This window comes from Pteropus medius, unplaced genomic scaffold (assembly GCF_902729225.1).
Source record: "Pteropus medius unplaced genomic scaffold, Ma_sr-lr_union100, whole genome shotgun sequence".
NCBI lineage: Eukaryota > Metazoa > Chordata > Mammalia > Chiroptera > Pteropodidae > Pteropus > Pteropus medius.
Genome location: NW_024344372.1, coordinates 1,457,961 through 1,480,534, shown reverse-complemented (window position 1 = coordinate 1,480,534; position 22,574 = coordinate 1,457,961).

Sequence of the window (22,574 nt, the reverse complement as noted above, 5' to 3'; positions counted from 1 at the left end):
CCATTTTTATAAGGCAAAATCGGTCAAATATCAATAATTTCATGTGATTCAACCCAATATCTATTTTCTAACACAATATATTATTTGGGTAGTCACTTATTTTTATTGCCCCTTATGTCTATGAGCAAAGACCATATCTACTTTCCTCACCAGTACATGCTCAGTATATAGCACAGTGCCAAGTACAGTGTAAATATTCAATAAATGTTAGTTATTATGATTAATATTGCTATCATCATCATCATCATTACAGCTCTATAAACATTTTTGGATTAATATGTGCTAAAATGGTATAATTCAAATAATATGAGAGCACATAGGAGGAGCATCTGACTCAGAATTTTCTGGTGGGAGGTCAATAGGTTAAGAGAAAAAGAGTTATTTAAATCGAGGTCCCCAACATGACCGGTAGTCAAAGAAAAGAAGAGTTACAGTAAAGGGTGTTCTGGAAGAAAACCTGCCAAGTGAAAAGGCTCACAGATGGGGAGGGAGCACAGCCTGCATGTCAAGGAACTGAGAGGCTATTGTGGCTTGGCGAATGAAGGGCATGGGGAGAGTAGGCTGAGACAGAGTGGTGGGCAGGGGACGAATGATTAAGGGCCTTGTCGGGTCTTGTAAGGGGTTTAGGTTGCACTGGAAGGGTGACTGGAAGCCAGTGAAGAGTTCTGAAGAGAAAAGTGACATATTAAGGATAGTGCTGAAGCTGTGTGTGCAGAATGAAGGAAAAGTAGAAGGATGAAAGGAGATCGTTTAGAAGCCTGGTACATGATCTAGGTTAGAGATCAGAAAAATCTAAACTCTGGAAAGGAGGGTACAGCTGAAGAAGAGGGGCAGATTCGAGTTATTTAGGGCTTTGTGGATGGTTTAGAAGTGGGAGAGAGGGTTTGGGCTGGGCAGACTTGGTAGGTGGTAGGGCCATAACTGAGACGGGCAGCACTTGAGAAAGAACAGAGGAGATAAGGGTCGTTGAGATCAGTTTTGAACATGTTGAGATTCTAGAGTTACATTCCTGACTAAAGAGGAAGCCATGCAATTACAGGAAGGAACAGCTGAGGCTTTTGCTAAACTGTTATTTCCCATCAACTTTTACATACTGTACAATAACTATAGTTATCCTAATACAGAATTTACTACTTTGGAGTAAAATTTTACCACGACTAAACCTTAAAATATGTGGCAGTGGTTTAGAGGGGTGACAGCAGGCAACAGGTTATAAGAAAATAAATTTGGAAAGCTAAAAACTGGAGAACTGTATAATGCCATAACAAAACATGTCATAAAACTTTTGCCTTCAATAATTTTGGAGGCAGACCACGTACGTGCTGAACTAGGAGCTCTTGGAGAAAACATTTTGAAAAAGTGAGTGTTGGTATGTGTTGATTGGTGTTTCTTATGTTTAGCAAGGTGATAATAGCTCAATATAGTTAGGTAAATATTAAAAGAAAAATATGAGATCAGGAAATAAGATGCATGCTTACAAGCAAAAATGAAAAATAGTAATGGAGTCCAAAAATTTAGAGTTTCCATAGGATTAGAAAGGCTGACTGCTTTTGGAACCCCAAAAGTATAAAATAAGACTGACGAAGGCTTTGACCAACAAATACCCATAAAAATTTTGCAGTTACAAAAACAGACTCAGTTTAAGGGTGTTAGCTTCCTGCAAGCCTATAATCTCGGATGGTCACAAGGTAACAGCGTCAAGTTGAGAGAGAGAAGCATCAGGTAAGGTAATCAGGAAACAGAGGAGACTTAATGATGTCTACGAAAGAACTTCAGGTATATAATTACAGACACGTTGAAGTGCCTGAGAGCAAATAAAAATAAACCTGTTTTTTTTCCCCCAGTAATAATTTCAAAAGGAATATATATATATATATATATATATATGTAAATTTACATATATGTAGTAAAAAAAAAAAATTATTGGCACCAGCAAGAAGCATCCTATAAAATCTATACATTTCCCAACCAGAGACTGTCCCCTTCACATTCATGATAAAGCTCAATAGCAAAGGCCACCAGGAAAACTACTGTAGTCAAAATTCATTTTTTAACTCGCTGCAGCAAGGGAGACTACACACCACGGGGAATCAGGGTGCATCCATAAGAGCCAGTTAGGATGGAGTATGAGTTTGCAAGGGCTATCACAACAAATACCACACACTGGGTGGCTTAACAAATTTATTTCGCACAGTTCTAGAGACTGGAAGTCTTGAGATAGAGGTGTCGGCTGCTTTGGTTTCTTCTGAGGCCTCCGTCCTTGTCTTGCAGGTGGCTGTCTTCTCTGTGTCCTCACATGGTCTTTTCTCTTGCATGCCTGCCTCTGACGTCTGTGAGTCCTAATCGCCTCTTTGCAGAAGGATACCAGTCAGATTAGATTGGGGCCCACTCTAAAGATCTCAATTTAACTTAATCACCTCTTTAAATATAGGATGTCCAAATACAGTTACATTCTGGAGCACTGGTTAGAAATGCAACATGAATTTATTTTTTGGGGGAGACACTATTCAGCCCTTAGCGGATGGGAATGTTTGGCTTTGTGCTACAGAATTTTAGGGAGGACTTAAAGAAATGGGCATGTGTTCTGGATTAAATGCTATCAGGAAACAGGGACAAATCTGTAATTTAGTATTGTGTGTTTTATCTAGGAGGTAGAGAGAATGATATGGGCTAGAGTTGTCATTGGTAAAATAGTTGTATTACCAGGAATGGGAGGTCTTTAGTTATTTTACGTGGGTGCGGGGTGTTCTTGTTTTTTTGGCTGCATTTAGTCATGATTACTGAGAAGCCTTGTTTTTTTCTTTTATTTCATCAAGGTCGCGGAGTGATCTCTTTTCAAATGCTGTTGATATTGTATGGAACTGTTTATTTCAGCAGAGAACACCATGGCCTAGCTATTTAGCAGTAAACACCATGGCCTAAATTTAGTTGCCAGGCCTGCTACCAGCTGTCAGCTGTCAGGGCTGTTTATTTCTTTCTCACCCACTTTCGATGTGGCAATGAAGAATAATGAACAATAAAGAACATCCTGAAATGTGTAGCCAGGTGCCATGGAGAGTAATAGAAAAGGAATTCCTCCAAGAAAGCAGAATTAGGGGTTTATCGTGGACATTTCTTCATGGCCATGGCAGAGAATTTCACAGCATCCCTTTCCAAACGGGTTTCTCACTGTGTTCACCCTTTCCTACTCCACTATTCTATTTTGGGTACAGCGAGGTGGAGATACTGATAATTCAGCTTTTCAGGTCATGTGTAATCAGAACATAAGGAACTATATCGAGATCTGATTGAGCTACATTTGGTGACTGCATGAGATTTTGGGGTATGTCACTTAAAGAGGTCTTGAGTGTGTGCTACATGGGAGGATACAAAGGAATATTTTAACCAGAATCGTACACATGACAGAGACTGTCCGTAATGTACATAGTTGTAAATGGCACTTCCCAGCCTCACTTGCATCAAGTGTGGTTATATGAACGAGATCTAGCCAACGAAATGTGAGAGGAAATGCTCTGCGCCACATTAATCCTTGATGCATTAGAATCTCTCAAATAAATGATGTTCTTTCCCCTTTCCAGCTGATTTGGATGGGGATTAACATGGAGATCAAGGAGGCTGAGTAGGACGATGACGAAGTCTTTGTCAGCTTGAGCCACTCAATGACTGTTGGAGAACCGACCTCCCCAGCCAGAAGCATCCATCTCGTACTTTTAAATGAACACGAAGTAAATCTATATTTTGATCAAGCCATTATACATTTGGCTGTATATTCTTTACAGCAGGTAGTGATTTCCTAATTTCAGCCCTGCTTAGCATAATTATTGATTGATGAAATGGTTAGTTAGTTGTTGGTTGACTGCAGTACTAGAAAAAATGATATAAGCTCTTAAAAGCATATAATTCTTGCGAAAGGTGTATTTTTGCTTGCATATTTAACCATACCTGGGTTACAGTCAGCTGGCACCTAAAAGTCACCATTATAGAACTATAAAATGTCTTTGCCCTTGCATTTCCTAAGCATCATATATGTCACTGCACAGGGGAAAGCCATCAAGGATATGGCTACTAACACTCCTCTTAGCGTCCCTCTTGACAAATTCCTCCTAGAGTCTCTGGAAAGAAAAAAATGTTTATTTACCTGATGAACTGAAATACTTAATCAGACTAAAGCAAGAATAACTACACATTGTATATGTTGTAGATCTTAAGACGTTTAGAACTGAGTTTCATCATACCTATGTTCTGACAGGGTCTTTTAAAAATATAATATAGTCCCTTCCTTCCACCACTTGGTTTATGTGTTTTACCCAATGTTAAGATCTTTCCTCCTAGAGAATTTGTACTTCCATGTATGTTGCCTTCCATCTATCTTGGAAGCAGACATTGGATATTTATATATTTATATATTTTTCTTTCTCCTTCAATTCCTCTCAATGCTCTGCATGATCCCTAAAGTTTTGGGGGAAATAAAATTTTCCTCAGTAATTCCAAACCTTCCTATTCTGTGTCATTTTTACTTTTTTAAAATTCTCCAAAGTTATTGGTAGAAGGCTTTGAGTTCCCAACCCGGAAGCAGTATGGGGTGGGAAGAATACTTGCAATTAAAATGGCAGAAGAAGCAAAGCGTATCTACCTACTTCTAACTGAACAGTAGGAGCAGAAGGCAGAACAAAACACTTTTCCTCATGCATCCAACTCAATCCTTCTCTAGCTCACCTTTTTTCTCACACCACCCTGGGATTCCTCACTCAGACAGTGGGGAGATTATAGTGATTTTCATGGAGAAATAAGAAACAGCCCCAAGTAAAGCAAGTCCCTCTGGTATTTGCTTTCTGTTTAGAATGCACTTGAAACCTGAGGGAAACTCTCAAGCTGTGACTTGGGACATTTGTACTGCCTGGTCTTTCTCTAGACTTAAGCTGTACTTCAAATTTAAGAATGGAGATTCTAGAGCGACATCAGCAACATGGCTGAGCAAGATGTCTCTCATTCATATCTCGTGCCACCAACAATTTGGCATCCACCTACAGATAGAGGTGGCTTTGCGGGAGCTGTGGGATCTAGCAACATTCTCCAAAGGACCCAGGAGGAGTCTCGCTCACACATTTGTTGGATAACAGGTATACAAATCTCAGTCTCGACTGTGGACCTTTCAGTGGCCTATGAACCAGCTCTAGTCCCTTGCAGCTGTGGTCCCAAAGCCCCTGGAGAACACTGTCTTAAACAGAAACAGTCACATGTGGATAAGAGAGCCTTTGAGGAAGTCCAACACATTGTTGGAGCAAAAAACCAAAACAAAAAAAACAAACCAAAACAACAACAAAAAAACCACATGAGTGTGTAAGCATTCAATAGGATAAGAAGACAAATTTGACTTTACCTGAACCACCCCTCCCCCAAGGCGATACCGCAAAGTGCAGAGAGATCTTTTCTGCTGTGATTTCTCCCACGGGGGAAAGTGAGTGCGTGAGTGAGCACGTGGCTTTGCCAGCTGTGTGGGATGCCGCTAAAGGCGCCCACTTCTCTCTCACCCCATACAGAGTACTGAACTGTGAGCTGCTTGACTGGGGTCAGGAAGCATCTGGAAGAGCAGCAGATGGTGCTCTCGGAGGATGTTAAAGGGAGGTGCATCTTACTAGCTGCTGCACAGCTCCATTAAGAAGCCTGCCTACAAGCTGCTGGGGATACCTTGTCTCCATGTCCTCCCCAGCTGGCCCGTGGGCACCCCCAGTGCTCCACACACCTCAACCAAATGTCTGTCTACAGATGAGTGGCTAAAGACGTGGTATGTATATACAATGGGATATTATTCGGCCATGAGAAAGAAGGAAATCCTGCCATTTGCAATAACATGGATGGACCTTGAGGGCATTATGCTAAGTGAAACAAGTCAGACGGAATCTGTATCAAAAATAAACTTTCTGGATTAGAGATGAATAACTACAGAAAGAGGATTAATGCTGCTGCAGCAATAATTTGGTTATAGTTAACGATACTGTATATACACTTAAAAGTTGGTAGAGAAGAGAAATTATGGCTTAAATGTTCTCTACTACAAAAAAAAAAAAAAAAAAGAAAGGGTAACTGTGTGGTGATGGAGGTGGTGACTAACTCTACTGTGGTAACCATTTTATAATAATGTAAGTGTATCAAATGATCATGTTATATACCTTAAACTTATGCAATGTTATATGTCAATTATATCTCAATAAAGCTGGAAAAAATAATAGAAATTCTAAATTTTAATAATACTTTTTAAACAATCGGTACTATCTCCACTACTCCCACTCCTTTTCTGTTGCTTCCTCATAATACATAAACACGCTCACCAAAATATGTTTCAGCAAAGTATTCTAGAGATAACTATTAAAGAACAGAAGAAATTAATGTATTTGTCAGAAGTGTGGCAGCTTATATGTGTAAGTAATTTTGACACTGTTCTCTATTATCAAAGTTTGAGAATCTGCAATGTTAATGAATGCTTCACTATTCTCTGTCTACACCCCGCACGCAGAAGTGTGATAGAAACTAGCACCCTAAGAGACTGCAAACAGAGCTTCCATCTGCCTTTATTTTTTAAATTTCTTCTAAGGCTCACCAAAATTACTCTCAATAATACACTCAGGACACAGAATTCCAAACTGAAAAGAGCTGGAAAGAACCTTAGAAGTCATCTACTTTAATCATCTTCTTTCCTGTTTTTTTCTTTTCCTTACTTTTCTTTCTTTCTTAATACACAGAAAGAACTTTATTTTGTCGTGTGTTAGATATTTTTGTATTCTTATAAATATTTTCGAGCCTGTTCTCTGATGCAATTAAGTTGCTTGGAAATAGTTCGATCTCTGATCCATCCAGGTCTTGCTTTCTGAGATTTGGTAAGCAAGAAAAAAACCAGTGTTTTCTCTACAGCTTATTATTCCTCATGACTCAGGCAAGATCCTTCTGAGCGCTCTACTCAGTGATCTGTCAATCTTGAGTATTTCACATGTGGATTTTGGGAACAGGCACTGTTACCAGCCCTGTGTGAGCTGCAGGCACTGATGCTATGGGAGAGTTCCTTCTCTGGCCTCAGGTAATTGCACACACAAGTGTCAAGCAGTATTACACTGAGAGCTCAAGGGAGACTCTACAGAACTTCAGAATTCTCTGTAGCTCTGAGAATAATTCAGTCTCATTGCGATTCCTTTACTCCTATATAAATGTGGTCTATGGCTTAAAGCCACTTGCTATTGAAGGAAGTTTTGAACACCACCTCAGAGAAATTAAATTCCGTTTTTAAAAACCAAAACCATTACCCAATAGATATATTTAGTAAATAAAGTAAATGCTTATTTAACTGTTTAATGGTAATTATAATGCTGTAGATATTAATCTAGTAAATATACAATTCCCATCTTTTTTAGTATTTCTCTAAGAAGCCCTACTCATTTTTCTTATGTCCATCATTTTCTACACTGCTGATCCGAAGAAGGGATTATACCCTCTATCAAGGGAGAGAGGAGAGACTCAAGCACTAGTGAGCTTCTGTATTTGAGTGTCTACGGGAAAAATTGGGCTGGATTGCAGTGTGTGTGGGCATGAGTATGTAGGTGTAGGTGTGAGGTGAGTGTGTGTAGTATACCAACACGTGTATCAGACTGAAGCATAATTACATATCTGAGGGAATGGTATTTACTACTGCTATGTATCTATAAGGCCCCCTGTGTGATTATGTGTCTCGTGCAAGGGAACTGGACTTCTGAGGAATGATGTGAGTTGGGGAACTAGGCTGCCATCGGATAGCTGTGTGGAAACGGCAGGTAGGGTAGGGTAGGGTAGGGACCTAGGGACCTAGGGACCTAGGGACCTGTGTGGTGACAGTGAGCAGGCAGAGCTTCCGATTCTACTCTTCCATAGCAATGAGATTTCATTCTACCTAATTTGAATTCAATTACGATGTCTTGAAAGCCCTTTGTTCTAGGGCAAATTCTGAAAAATATATGAAGATTACAGAGCATACCCACCCAAAGTTCATATTTGAAAATGCTTAATGTTTTGAAATTTCATTTTAAAGTAATGTTTATGCTGCAGCAGCATTTAAATAAAATTTGGATGACTTCTAAAAACACCCAGCAAAAGAAATGAAGTATTAGGAGCAAAGAGGTAAGAAGTTGAGATCTATTTATTTAAATACGGTTTGGGTGTGGAAGATGGTTCTACTTGCCAAGTTGGAGAGAACCTATCTTGGTAGCTGCTTTGTTGTCAGATGTAGAACTTCCATGGATAAACAGAAAAGCAAAATTAATAGGTGGAGAAAGGGTCATTTAAAAAAGAGTCCATCACTCCCATTATTTCCCCATGTCTTATAGAAAGTAGGCCAGATCAAATTCACGAGCCAACTGGAGAATCATGCAATGCTATTCTTTTAGAGGAAAGACTCTGGAAGATACTAGAAGAGAACTCAACAAATGCCCAGTTGCTGACTGTGTGTGAGACCATTCACCAAACAGTTCCTAAACACATCTTTTTGTTGTGCCTGGCAAAGTGCTATTAGAGTAAATAGAAGCTGGCCAGACATATGACCCTTACCCAGATGATCAACGAGAGACCTGTCTAGCAAATATAAATGAGGCAGAGCCTTACCCTGAAGAATGGGCCAGGTTTCCTGTTCTCTGTTCATGCCCTAGCACCATGCTGTACTTGGCATAGGTAGGACAGCATCAAAGGATCCAGTGGTAACACAGGATGACCTTCGTTTGCTATCTGCATTAAATTTTGATATTTAGATATCGTTTCTCAAAGATATATGAGTGATATCCGATTAAACAAATTTTATGCAAAGTTCACTCAACGAATAGTTATTGGATGACTATTATGTCCCAGGCACTGTTCTAGGACATTAAGATACAATGGTAAATAAAATAGAACAAGATCATATCTTTTAGCTGGGGAGAGAGAATAAACAATAAATATAATCTTTAAAAGGCAGCCACCTAATATAGTAGAAGATGATAAATGCCACAGCGGATGGCAGGGGATGGGGAGGTGGGTGTGAGACTGGTTAAGAGGGAGCAGGAGTACTGAGGGAGCAAGTTAGAGATTTAAACAGGGAGTATGAGATAACCCTAATTGAGAAGATGATATTTGAGTGACGCTATGAAGGAGACAGGGAGTTGCCCAGGAGACAGGTGGGAAAGGGTACTGCAAGGTGAGAAAACAAGTAGAGAGAGATCCCAAGGTGGGAGCATACATGGCCTGTTCAAGGAACAGCAAGGGGGCTAGTGGGCTAGATCAGAGTGAGGAGAGAGTAGGAGAGGAAGTCAGTGGCGGAGGGGTGGCGGGATGAAGATGGTAATGGTGTAGATCATGTAGGGCCTTGGGCAGTCATTAAAGGGATACCGAAAGAAAGCTGTAATATGGGGGAAAGAACACTACACCTGGAGTCCGACAGATCAGGTTCAAATCCTGTTCTACACATTTCTAATGGTATAAACTTTAGGCAAGTCCATTGTTCAGGGCCTAAGTTTTCTAGTCAGTTCAACAAATATGTCTGAGGTGCCTCCTCTGCAGCAGTGTATTCAGAGATGGAAAGCCTCCCAATGGGAAGTACCATTTGGTCAAGAAGCCTACAGACTCTTGGGTAGAGAAGACGAGGAGACAAATAGGTCTAGCAGAATAGTCAATGTATGAATACGAGTGAAAGGTAGAAAGATGAAGGCCAAGGGGAGGCTTCCCTGACCACCCAACTACCTCCTGCATCCTCATTCTCTATTACAGCACCCTGTCTTCTTCATGGCACATTTCACAATATGAGATTCTTGTATTTCTTTGTCTGCTTTATTGTCTCTCCTCACTAGAAAGCAATTTCAATAAGGGCAGGACTTTTGTCAGCCTGATTCATTGCTCGACTGTATCCCAAATCCCCAGCACAGGGCCAGGCACAAGGTTGGCCCTCCATACTGTGAAAAGAATGAATGGAGAGTGTATAAGGAAAAGTGTCACAGAGTAGGGGACACTTAAGCTGGGTTTCAACATTTATGTAGAGTTTAGTAGATAGACAAGATGGAGTAGGTCACTTCCAGAATAGGAATGAGCTTGTGCAAAGGCAGAAGAGTGAGTTTAGCAAGAGTCGCACATCTGTAACACAGGGGTATCATATCAGGTGTCTCATAAAATGGTTATGAGCATTCGATAAGATCATGAACCTGAGTGGTGTGGAATGGTTCCCGTAGTTTCTGTTGGAGCCATGCAAAGAATATTTGTTACACATGGTTTTATCTATGTGGTGCCCAAAAATCTCTTTGATAGAACTGTTATACAATTGCCTGGATGTCTCAGTGCCATTTAATGCTGCTGTTGTATCAGCAAGAAGAATTTATGAATAGGTTGTTACTGCCTTTCAAACTTGACAAGTGGGTATCAAAACCCTGATTCTTCCTTTGAAGTCTCCTACTATCTCAGCATCACTGAGCTAAAACTCTAATAAATAATCAATATGGCTTCTCTCAAAGAAAAAGCCACTCCTGCAGTCCATGAAAGATCAATGTTGCTGTAGCCTTGGAAGGAAGTAACCTTTATGAGATACCTATTATACCAATATGGGAGATCTTCAGGGTGAGAAAAAGAATGCCAACAAGGGATTTCAGCAGACTCGCACAGACCAATCCAGAAATGTTATTAAATAGTATACACAAAACCCCACCAGACGCCAAGGAATCAGCATCTGTAAAGCAATTGGGATCCAGTCTTGTGATGTTCTCATATGATTTTTCACAATACTGTTTTAAATTTATATCCAAACTGACAGCTGAAAAGATTTTCAGAAATCTATGCCCATAATGAATATTTTTTAGCATTTTCTTGTACCTACTGTTGGAATAACAAGACAAGAAACAAGATAGGAAAAAATATAGAGAGGAAGATTGTTTTTGGAGCCTCTGATTCTTATAGGTTGAACACTAGAAAAATAGTGGGGGATCTGAGGTGACAGAATATTTGAGTTCAAATCCTGGCTCAGACACTAAAAGCTGTTTGTCAGCGAGTCATATAGTCTCTAAGCCTCATCTATAAAATGGAAATAATGATAATAATAATAATCATAGAGTTGACAGAGGAACGAATGAGATAATAGATGTGAAATCGATTCTTTAAAATGTGATATTATACACAACGTCATTTATTTTATCATGCCAGTTGTTTTACTTTCTAGAAATGTTAACTGGGAATAACACAGGTTTTACAGCAGTTTTAAATTTCTGCTAGTGACGATGCATTGCTAGTAGCTTTGTATAATACTCTTTTTTTTTTTTTATGAAAAGCTGTGCTCATGATCATGTTGCTACCATACTACTTTGGATAATCCCTTGCCTGTACACCAAAAATTCTATATTTAGCATTCAAGAAATTTCTCAATATTTACATGAGTTTAAAGACTGTCTTGTCCATTCTTCCATCACCACTTTCTAGACCAATCCCTGGCACACAGGTGGTATTCAATAAACAGTTGTTGATTAATGAATTAGTTAACAAACCTACATTTTACCTTATTTCCCATTAGTCTTCTTAATATCCATCTCAGAGTTCAGCCTCATTAAATTAGGTTCTCCTCATATGCAGTCTACTCCCTCAGGTCCAAGTCTTCATTCAAACTTATTCCTTCCACCTGGAATGCCCTCCGACCATTCGTTTTCATGTGTTCTTATCCTAACCTAGAAATCCTCACTTTTGTTCCAATTAGAATAGCTTCCTTTTCTGGGCTCCCGGAACATTATATTTGTATTTCTCATGTGATGCTTGTAACATTGCACCTTGTGGCATACAAATCAAAGGATGTGTTTTATTTCCCCTACTAAGCCACGCCTTCACTGGATTCAGGATTCCTAATGGATTCATTGACATATTTAACACAGTGCCTACCACAGTGTGCTGCACATAATAGATGCTCAATAAATAGCTACTGATTATGAGTGGCAATATATGAATGAAAGTCTAACAGAAGACAGAATTACAAGTTTCTGACTCACCAGGTAAAAAACACAGGAAGTGCTCCAATTCTACTTAAACCAGAGTGTGGTTTCTTGAGAAAATAAGCCCACAGTTTGCTATTGAAAAATGTAAGACACGAGATCATTTTGAATTCAACGCTCATATTAAAACGTCTTGGGAGCTTATATTTTCTAATTTAATGATTCAGTAGAGATGAAGGAAGTGTATATGATGCAAATTTGTTAAAAATTCAGCCACCTATGTTAACTAAATCTCAATCCGCAAGTTTGAAAGCTTCTCTATGATAATATTCTATTCAATGACCTTTTATATTTATCCTTTGGAAACTATGCTTAGACTTAATAACCCGACTTACTCATTATCATTTATTTTGACCTCAAGATTAATTTTGTAGCCTGCCGGGGAAAACTTGTCCCACTAATTAGTTCTTCTTGGTTGTATTCCAACAGAAATGACAAATTTCACCTTGTTTACAATGTATCTTGATACTGGCTTAAGTCAACTGAAGAAACCATGTATAATTTTTAAATTCACATATTTTCCCCATGAGAAAGAAACCAACATTTTATTCAAACATTTCTCACTTTTTAACACCATTTAGCAACATACAACTTGGAACCCTGGTATCTGTTAGCATAATGAAATATAGAAGTAGTAAAATAATTTGGAAATCACATACTAATTTCAGTAAATTAACTAGAGTCTGGCTTTCATCCTCGATGTATTTCAAATGATTGCTTTATTACTAAAGTCTACCTGTATTTCCTCTCTTAGGTTGATTATACACAATTAAGTCTAGTGCAATTAAGGGATATTTCAGTGTTGAAGTTATATACTTTATTAATGGATCTGTATTATGAGTGGCAGTCCTTAGCCATTTGTTTATCCTTTTAGGAGACAAAGAGGTACGATGAGTGATTCTGTTCTAATTCTACCTTCCCTACTGCTTCAAAATCCTTGGAGATTATTCAGCTTTTAAGAGTCACCCATTTTGAATAGTGACATTTTTATGGGATCGACAAAGATACATACTTTTGTGTTGCCAACACCACCCTCTCAGATGTCCTTTTACTGTCATTCTGTTAAACATCTCAACTCAAGAAAGTATATCTTTTCTACTTTCCATTTATTGATGCTTTATGAAAAGAGATATTTGGAAAACCTGGACTCAATTTTTCAGTTTTGCCACCAATTCGTGCGTTTTTGTTTTGCCAAATTACCTGCCCAATTTCTCATTTATAAAATGAATATAACACACATACTACCTTCAAATTACTCCCAACACTTTGCAAAACACAAATGTAGCCATGTAATCTCTCCTTAAAACCCACCAGTGGTTTCCTGTTGCCTGCAGGATGAAGCCCATACTCCTCAGCTAGGTAAACTCGGTCCTTCTTGATCTGACCATATTTATCTTTGCAGGTTTTACACCTGCAAAATGAGGTGCACCAACGGGCTTACACTACTCCACACCAACTGACATTTCTTCGGTGCTGTGAAATCACAGCTATGACGGGGGCATTTCTGTCATAGAAATTAATGACTGAGGAGTTTGTTGTTCAGCGTTTAGCAGCACATCTCTGGTGTTAGGCTCTTTAATCAGAGCGGTTCTGATTCTAATCCTCTGATAACATCCCACCCAACTCAAAAGGAAAGCCAAAATCTTTGCAATGGCTTGGGAAGTTTTATGCACTTTGCCCCTCATTACTTCTCTAATTTCATCACCTCTTCTTCTTTGCTTTTACATATGCTGTTCTAACCACATTACTGTTTGCTGTTCCTCAAACACACCGGGCAAACTCTCAACTAAAGAACAACCAGACGCCTGCTTGCTGTTCTTTCTACCTCAAGTACGGATCTTCCTATGGAGTCCTGCTCATCTTTTAAGTCAAATCCCAAATATCACCTTTTCAAAGACATCTTCCCTGATCAGTGCTGCAGCTTTCTTATGTAGCCTTTTTGTGCAAATTAGAATAAAGTCCCCTCTTGGGTGGGTTCATCCCTGCAAGGATAGGACTTGGAGAGCAGAAGAGTATCTTTGGAGGAAGCAAAAGGTGGCTCCAACTCAAAAGAAAATGCAACCCGACATAGGACACGCAACTTGGCAAGCAGCGTTTGCACTAAGTTTCAGCCCTCACTCGCACCTCTGGGCAGTGCCAAACTACACAACCATGCATGGGGCACTGCCCCTCACCAGTCTATATAAACAGGCACAGACTCTGTATCCTCGATCATAGCACCTACTCTGTTTCCTTTCTATCACCTATCACGACATATAATTACTGATGTGAACCAACTGAAAACGCACTGTACAATCTTTAAACCAGCATATTTTCCTTCATGAGAAAGAACCAACTTTAGTCAAACATTCCTTCCTCTTTAACACTATTTAGCAACACACAACTTGGAACTCTTTTGTTTAATTGTTAACATAATGAAATATAGGAGTAGTAAAATAATTTGAAAATCACATACTAATTTCTAGTGTCTGACTTTCAACCTTGGTTTATTCTAAATGATTGTGTGTTTTTTTGTTTGTTTTTTTTGTTTTTTTTTATAAAAGTCTACCTCCATTTCCTCTGTCAGGTTACACTGTTTATTAGTTCAGTTGTTGAATAGCTCTCTCCTCCAGTCACAACAGAATGTGACCCTCATGAAAATAAAGACCCAGTCTTGTTTACTGCTGTATTCAGAGCTAAGAACAGTGCTCAACAAAGGTTTATTGATACTGAAAGAAAGTTTAAACAACAGGCTTCCATGTAATATTTCATTTGAATGAAAAACATGTTTTTCTGCCTAAAAGTATAAAAAACGTTTGAGCAGATTATCTTTCTAGCTCTTCCAATTCAGCCATTCTACGATTTGATATTGTTATCACTTGGAAAAATTTTTACCACAGATAGGATAGCAAAGGTGGAGTGAGGAATTTTAGTGCAACAAGTTTCCAAGATCCTGGAATCCTGTTCCTCCGCTATCTTGAGGTGGAAAATTAGCCTTTTAACCCCTAGTTTGTGTACTTGGTAAAATATGCTCCTTTTGTTGTGCCTCAGTTTCCTCATCTGCCAGATGATGGGCTGGGGAAAACTGATCTTACAGGGTGGGGGATGGGGGACTTTAAATATCAAAAATAGTTTCCCCCCAAAAAAATCTTGCTGGGAATCCCAGTACGTAACATAAATTGAGGAGTTTCTGCTCTGCTTGAAGTGAGGGCAGGAGGGCCCAGACCTCATCGAGTCTACAGAGCACAGAGTGGAAACTCCTGCACTAGATGCTCCTGAAAGTCTCTGCCATCTTTAACATCCTACGACTTTATGATTTTGTCATGCACCAGATTCCAGAGGCAGTGAGTGATATGGGCAGGCAACGATGAGTTGAGAATTCATTCATTTAACAAGTATTTGAGTGTTTTCTGTATTCTAGGTACTATGTCACATGAAGGGGTGGGTGAACAACATGAAAAAAGCATGGAGATTCTAAGATCCAATTAGGATGGATTTCCTAAGCCATTCTCTCAAGACTTTTTCTATTCCCATGGTACCCATCCCCATCTCTTCCAAAAAAATGGAGATCACATCTAAACATACAGATGAAAAAATACCATGACCTTTCTATACCTTAGGTCGTAGTACCTTAGGACCTTCATTTTTTCCATTACAGGAGTAATCTCTTCTGCTTAAATAAGTTTATTTGCTCAAACCTTTTCAACTGCAAAATAAGTAATCTAAATATGACTCCAAGATAATCTATGGGACTTTCCTCTGTACTTTGGTCACTGGAGTGAAGCCAATTGCAAATAACTAAAAAGCAATAGCAAATGAACCAAAAAGTTCATTGGCTTGCAAAGTTCATGCAATGTACTTTCTATGACTTACTTAGGCAATAAAAATACTAGACTAAAAAGTCCCCAAAGAGCCAGACTACAGATTTTGAGTAAGATTTTAGATCAAGACCCAATTTACCATTCTAGTTTTCTAAAAAAGAAAAACAACAACAAACAGAAACAGACAGAAGGTAGTTGTACAGTAACAACAATTGGGTTAGATATGCTGATGTCATGAAATGGGCAACAGTAGTCAGATAAATTCTAAAGATATTTGGAAAGTAGACTGAGCAAGACGTTTTATTTCCTGTAGCTCACAGAAGGAAGGCAGGGCTCCTGGATGAATGTTTTACTTGAATGACTGGATAGACCAGGTGATACCCACTGCTGAGATAGGAAACAGGATAAAAAGTTGGTTGAGGTAGATGAAAATGAGTTTTGTTTAGACTTTTCCAATTTAACTTTCGCATGGAACTTCTAAACGAGGTACTGTATCTCAAAGCGGGGTCCACAGACATATTCTCAGGAACCTTTTGTTTTCATTAATTCTGTTTTCACTTTGATAGTAAAAATTTATAGAAATAAATAGCCTTTTTTGGATCATCTACCAGAATAGAATTAAATAACGAATGATGCATTTGGCCAAGTGAAGGCCAAATGATGTTGTGGCACTATGCTACATATGTAAAAGAAGTTTCGTCATGGAGTAAAAGAAGACATGTGGTAACAGAACTGAGTCATCTCGGAGCACACAGGGTAGGCATGCTGAACTCAAAAGAATCTGACCTTTAGCAGTCAGCACCATATCCACGATAAAGGAAGTTATTTAGTCTGAGCAAAGAACATTATCTGTCACATTATGCTGCTGTTTCGCGGGTTTTATTATATTTAACTTGAAATGTTGTCATTTTATCTTTAATTATAAAGAATACTCTCACACACAGGATTTACATCTTTAAAGCATTCCTATAAGAATAATATAAGAATGATTAAAGTCAGTGCTCAGGCATCTGCAAATGTTCTTTCTTTTAAAAAGAACCAATACATTATATAAGGTTTCAAAGCAAATGAATGTGAGAAACACTGGGTTAATGCTCAAGGCTTATATTTGAATTGAAAATATATATATTTTTTTTTTTTTTTTTTTTAAAAGAATCGGACTATCTGTCGATGGTATAGAAGCCATGAGACTAGGATGGAGAATAAGTAGAAAACAAGAAAGAGCCCATTTCAGAGCTTTGAGAACCATTAATATTTAGAAGGAAGCAGAGAGGGAAGACAAAACAGTAAAGGAGATGGAGAAGGAGCAGCTGAAGAGGCAAGGAGACAACTAAGAACGTGTGGTGTGATGAAAACTAATAAAAGGGACATTTCAAGAAAGAAGTAATGGTCCATGGCAGCAAAGGCTGCTGAGAGGCCATGTTAGAAAGGGACTCAGAATTGACCATCAGCTCTGGCTGAATTCTGCCAGTTCATACATATGAAACAACTGATTTTCCACTCACGACCCATCCCTTTTCGTGCATATATAGCCCATAGTTGACCAGGTGAAGAAAGCAGGCCTTAATAATACCCCCACCAGAAGCATGTACATTGGCTCTTGTCATGGGTTTGTTCCTTTCTGCAACCAGGCCCAGTTCCAGCTGCTTGACAGCACCGACTTGATGCTGACTCTTGCCTCCCTGAGTTCTAATATCTGACTCTTTTGACATTCGACCTGTTTTCCAAAGCTTTTGCTATAGCCTGGTTTTTGGGTCTCACCTAGTCTGCATCAGCGGATCAGTCTGGTTTGCAGGATTTGGCCCCTGCCTTCACCCATTCTCATGATACCAGCCATATATCAATTCCAACATAGAGGACTTGTGTAACTTCATTTGGTCTACGCAGATCCCTCTCTGACCTCTTTTTCAATCTACCTAATCTACTTCTCCTGCTCAATTCCCTGTCCCTTGTTACCAACATTCTGTTATAGTGATAAAATAACTCAATAATCGACTATCTTCAATATTCAGAATCAAATTCTCGATTCTCTGTGTTCCTTACATTTTCTATTTTATTCTTTTCCACATAAAGACCCACTTTTTTATATATTGTACTCTACTCTATGTCTTTCAATCTACGTTATCCCGATGCAGCGGCAAAGAAATGATTGTCAGCTAAATTGTGCTCTTCATTTAAAAAAAAATTAACTAGCTTGTAAAAGAGAGCAAGATGACATAGTTCAGACCAGTCACTGCATTTACAGCAGAGCTTGTTTATAAAAGTCAAGGTAGAACTTTAAGACTATACGTGTGGCTTGCCCGTGGGTCATTAGGACACTTCTGCAGGCTTCGGCAAGGTGATTCTGTAAAAATCTACACACGTTAATGAATCCAAGTTTCATTAAATCATTAATTACATTCAGTGAGAAACTATGTGGTGTTACTTTCTACAATTACTGGAAATCACAGCAGAGGAAACTCTCGGAAATTGGAAGGGCAAGTGTATACAAGTTACCGACGTTCATTCCTTTTGGTTTCGCCTCTTGTTAACCTTGAGCATCGCACGCACAGGACTCTAAGGCAGCTTTGGGGACAACATTTGCTGGAAAAATTCAATGGAGTGAATTGCAAAATATAGAAAAATCATTCGAGGCAATTCCCATTTAGATCTGACACACTTCAGGCTGCCCGAACTCGGGTGTAGTCCTGGACTCCTATTTGTGATAGATGCTTATCGTTTTAAGTACCAAGAGAAGCATCTACGGAAGTCAAGGAGAAAAGGTTTTGGTCCTGGTTTTGTCATAAGCTATAGAAGGAAAAGTCAGTTTTCCTTTCTTAGGGGCAACTTCCTCCTTGTAAATGGGGCATAGATCCCCATTTTACCTACCTGCTTGTTTTTGTGAGGGTCAAATGAAATCACAACCTTTTAGGGAAAGGCAGTTCACCACCAGCCCGGCCCTGAGCATCCCTGCAAGTCCTTGCTGACTGTGCCAAACTGCAAGGCTTATCGGTCTCCTGATACTAAGTTGCTTCTGCGGCTAGTCACATAGGCAGCTAAGTAGGTCAAGGCGACTACAGCATGACTACTGTGGAAATGCTCACTCCCTAGGGAAATGTCACTGGCTTAGCTTGTTTGCTGCTTGCTACAATGTTTGTTTCTTGCTCAAAACATGCTGAGTCCTTGGCCTTTGTTTCCTCAGCTATGGTGCAATGCCACCCACTGTGTGCCTAGCATCTATCTGGGCCTATCGCGTTGTCCCATGGGACCTGGAAGCAGGGAAACTATATGACTATGTTGATGTTTACCTTGTTTGTTGTATCATGAGAAACAAACTTCTGCTTTAATTCATTCAGCACCATTCTCTACTTTCAACACTTCCGGGGTCGAAACAGGCTTAGTCCTTGGCATCCTATATGAAGTTGGGGTTCTCTTAAAGCCTTCAACCCTCAAATCCTCTTTCTCATACAGTACTACAACTTCAGTTATCATCTACATGCTGCAGACCTCAAATTTATGTCTTTGGCTCTTCTCTCCTATGTTTCTAGATCCCATATCCACCTGCCTACTGAATGGCAATCCTCGATGTCCTACAAATACCTTTAAGTCCACCTGTCCACTCTTTCACCCACTACTCCGATCTGTCCTTCCCTTTTGCCTGTCATGGTTAATGGAGCCACCAACTGCCTAACGTCTCCAGTTAGAAGACGTGCACTATTCTCAACCACTCCTTTCCTCTTATCAAGGCTCCCAAAACGCACACGTTCAATTAGTCAACATATTCCTTAATTTCTATCTTATGTTCTGATTCCAGTCCTTCTCTCCCATCTCCATTGCCACTGCTCTAATATCATCTTTTGTCTATATATACCTTTTCTTTCCCCAACACTTGAAAAATTTATTCCTGTTTTGGGAATTTACATTTACGTGTCCCTCTCTACTTGTTCAAACAGTATAAAATGTCATCAGAATCTGGCTTCTACTTATCTCACCAGCATTATCTTCTGCCATCAGCCTAACATCACCACCTTATGAATCAATAATAATAATAATAACAATAATAATAATAATAACAACAACAATAATAATAATAATAAAGTACTTACTGGTTTCTAAACTTGAAAAGCTATTTCACTCTTACCTGTCATCTATAATGCATCACCTAGATCCCTCTTCAAAGAAGGGCTTTTTGCCCCCAGCTTCTGGGAATCTTATCAGTGGACAACCTTCCACTGGCAGCCCAATGACAGATTGCCTCAGTTGCAGACAGCTGCCTTGCCCAAGGTCACACCCGTTCCCAGGGCAACTCACATCTAAATGACCAATGCAGGACATTTTTGCCGAAGAGGGGACAACTCACAACCCTGTAAGGCCATCTCAGCTTCTGAGATCCCTGTGGTATCCTCCTAGACCTGTATCACATCTGGTCTTCTCCCCCCGATCAGTCCTGCTTCTCCTCCTTTCTTGCTTCCATTAGTATTGAACCTTAATAAATAGCCTGCACACTAAACTCCAACTCAGAGTCTGCTTCCCAGGAAACCCAAGCTATGACACCCTCGCACTTGCTCCTCTACCAAGTATCCTCATGGTGAATACTTAATGATCCTTGAAGAATCGAATCAAGTATCATCTCTTCTGTTACCCCTTTCTTGAACTTTCTCATCCACTGTCACTCCCATCAAGTTTATAATTAAATAATCCTTCTTCTGTGCTACTATTATGTTTTGTAGAAAATTCCATCAATTCACTCATCGCAGAGTATTATTATTCATTGATCTGCCTGTATCTCTTCATTAGACCTTGTACTCCTTCATGTAAGGATCTATATCTTGTTTGTCTTTACATCCTCACCATCTAGCATAGTAACTGGTACATGACCGGGGCACAATAAATATTCATAGGATTATGATATTTCAGCGAAGAATAGGGGAATGACATTTTAGGTTTATTGGATATAGGTTTTATATGGATATCATATAGAAAGTCACCAAGTCATTGGAAGTTCATGATGTGTTCATATATCAGTTAACATTCATTCATTCATTCATTCATTCATTCAACAAATACTTTTTGAGTACCTATTATGTGCCAATCACCCTATTTTTACACAGACACAGAGATGTCAAAACAGATACGGTGTTTTTACAATTGTGCAAAGAACACAGATACTGAATAAGTTACTAGAAGACTTATGACAGTTACAAAGGAGAAGTATGGACGGAGCATTATAGGACTCTATAGCAGGATGGTCTCATTTAGCCAAGAGGGCTTAAATTAAGGCTAAACAGAGTAATTAATTTTTAAGCTGAAACCTTAAAACTAATAGTCAGCTAGGTGAAGAAGTGAGAGCAAGAGCGATCCAAAATGATTAAACGGCATGTGTCAGGATCCTGGAGTGGAAAAGAGTATGACATGTTCAAAGACAGGAAACAAGACTGGAAAGAAATGCCAAGAACTGTCCCTAGAAAGATAACTGGGATCCAGAGCATTAAAAAAATTTAACTAATGATAAGACAGACTTTTATTTGGTAGAAATCTACATCTACCGAAATAAAATTGAGTCAAAAATCAACATGATTATCTGCTGCATTGATAACAGATTAGAAGGAAGAGAGACTGGAGACAGAAAGACTGGTTAAAATGTTGTTTACTAATTTATTTATACTTTAAAAAATATATTTAGGTGAGAAATGATGACTGAACTAAGGCCATGGCAGACAGGAAAGAGAGAAGGTTTTGCATAGTAGAGATATCTCTAAAGTGGAATTGGAGGACCTGGTGACTTGTTAAATAGAGGAGATGGAGAGGAGGAACAAATTGAAAAATGCTCTAGACGGTCTTGCAGAATACTTGAGAGGAGAAATTAAGAGTTCTTCTCTGTCAAGAACAAAGACTCTAGAAGGAAAAAAAGTAGTTTTATATGGCTATGTCCAATCAGGTGTTTATTGATGATAAATGTGATTTTCTCTTTATATAGAAGTCGAAATACCACTGCAGTAGGATCTGGCATTTCCCTCCACCCAAGCTCAGGTTATTTATTCATACAGCTAATACATATTTATTAAGCCCTGCCTGCCATGTGCCAGGCAGTAGGCCAGGCAACAAGGATAGAGTACTGAAAAAGACAGATTCATTCCCTGCCATCATAGAACTTAATTTTACCAAATGAATAATCTGATCAATTTATATTCCAATGGTTCCCTGTTCTATGTATTTTTCTTTAATTCTGAGAGATTGTCATCAGCGTGGGCTATAAATATTTGTCATCTTGTTAAATTGTAAAGCTACTAGGAGAGATATATGCATTGCCAGTATTTATTTTCAATTTTCATTTAATATCCACTCTTCTTTATAGTGACAAAAAGGCTGTTTAAAGGAGCTTTGCAAACTGATTCCAAGCGCCGGACCGAAATATTGAGATTAAATAGATTAGGCACTGTCAGCATGAGGGTTGCTTTTTCAATTAAAATCAGTGATGGTTATTTTAATATACACTTCTCTTTGGGGAGAATTTCCAAATACAAGTGTTGCTAAATGAAGTGTTTCTGGCTGTTGCTTAGACATAATTTTGAGCATGTACAAAAGGTAAAATGCTATGAAGGTGAAAAGAAGGGCACAGTCTATTTCATAGCTCCATATTCTTTACCTTCCGGTAACTTGCTATCGTGGCCTATAAAAGGACTGTGGCAGTGGCTTGCCAGGCCCATCGTTGGCGATGCAAGTGCAACGTTGAGGTCTCTGCAGGCCCATGTTTCAGTAACGAGTTCACCATACACCCTCTTACTGTCCA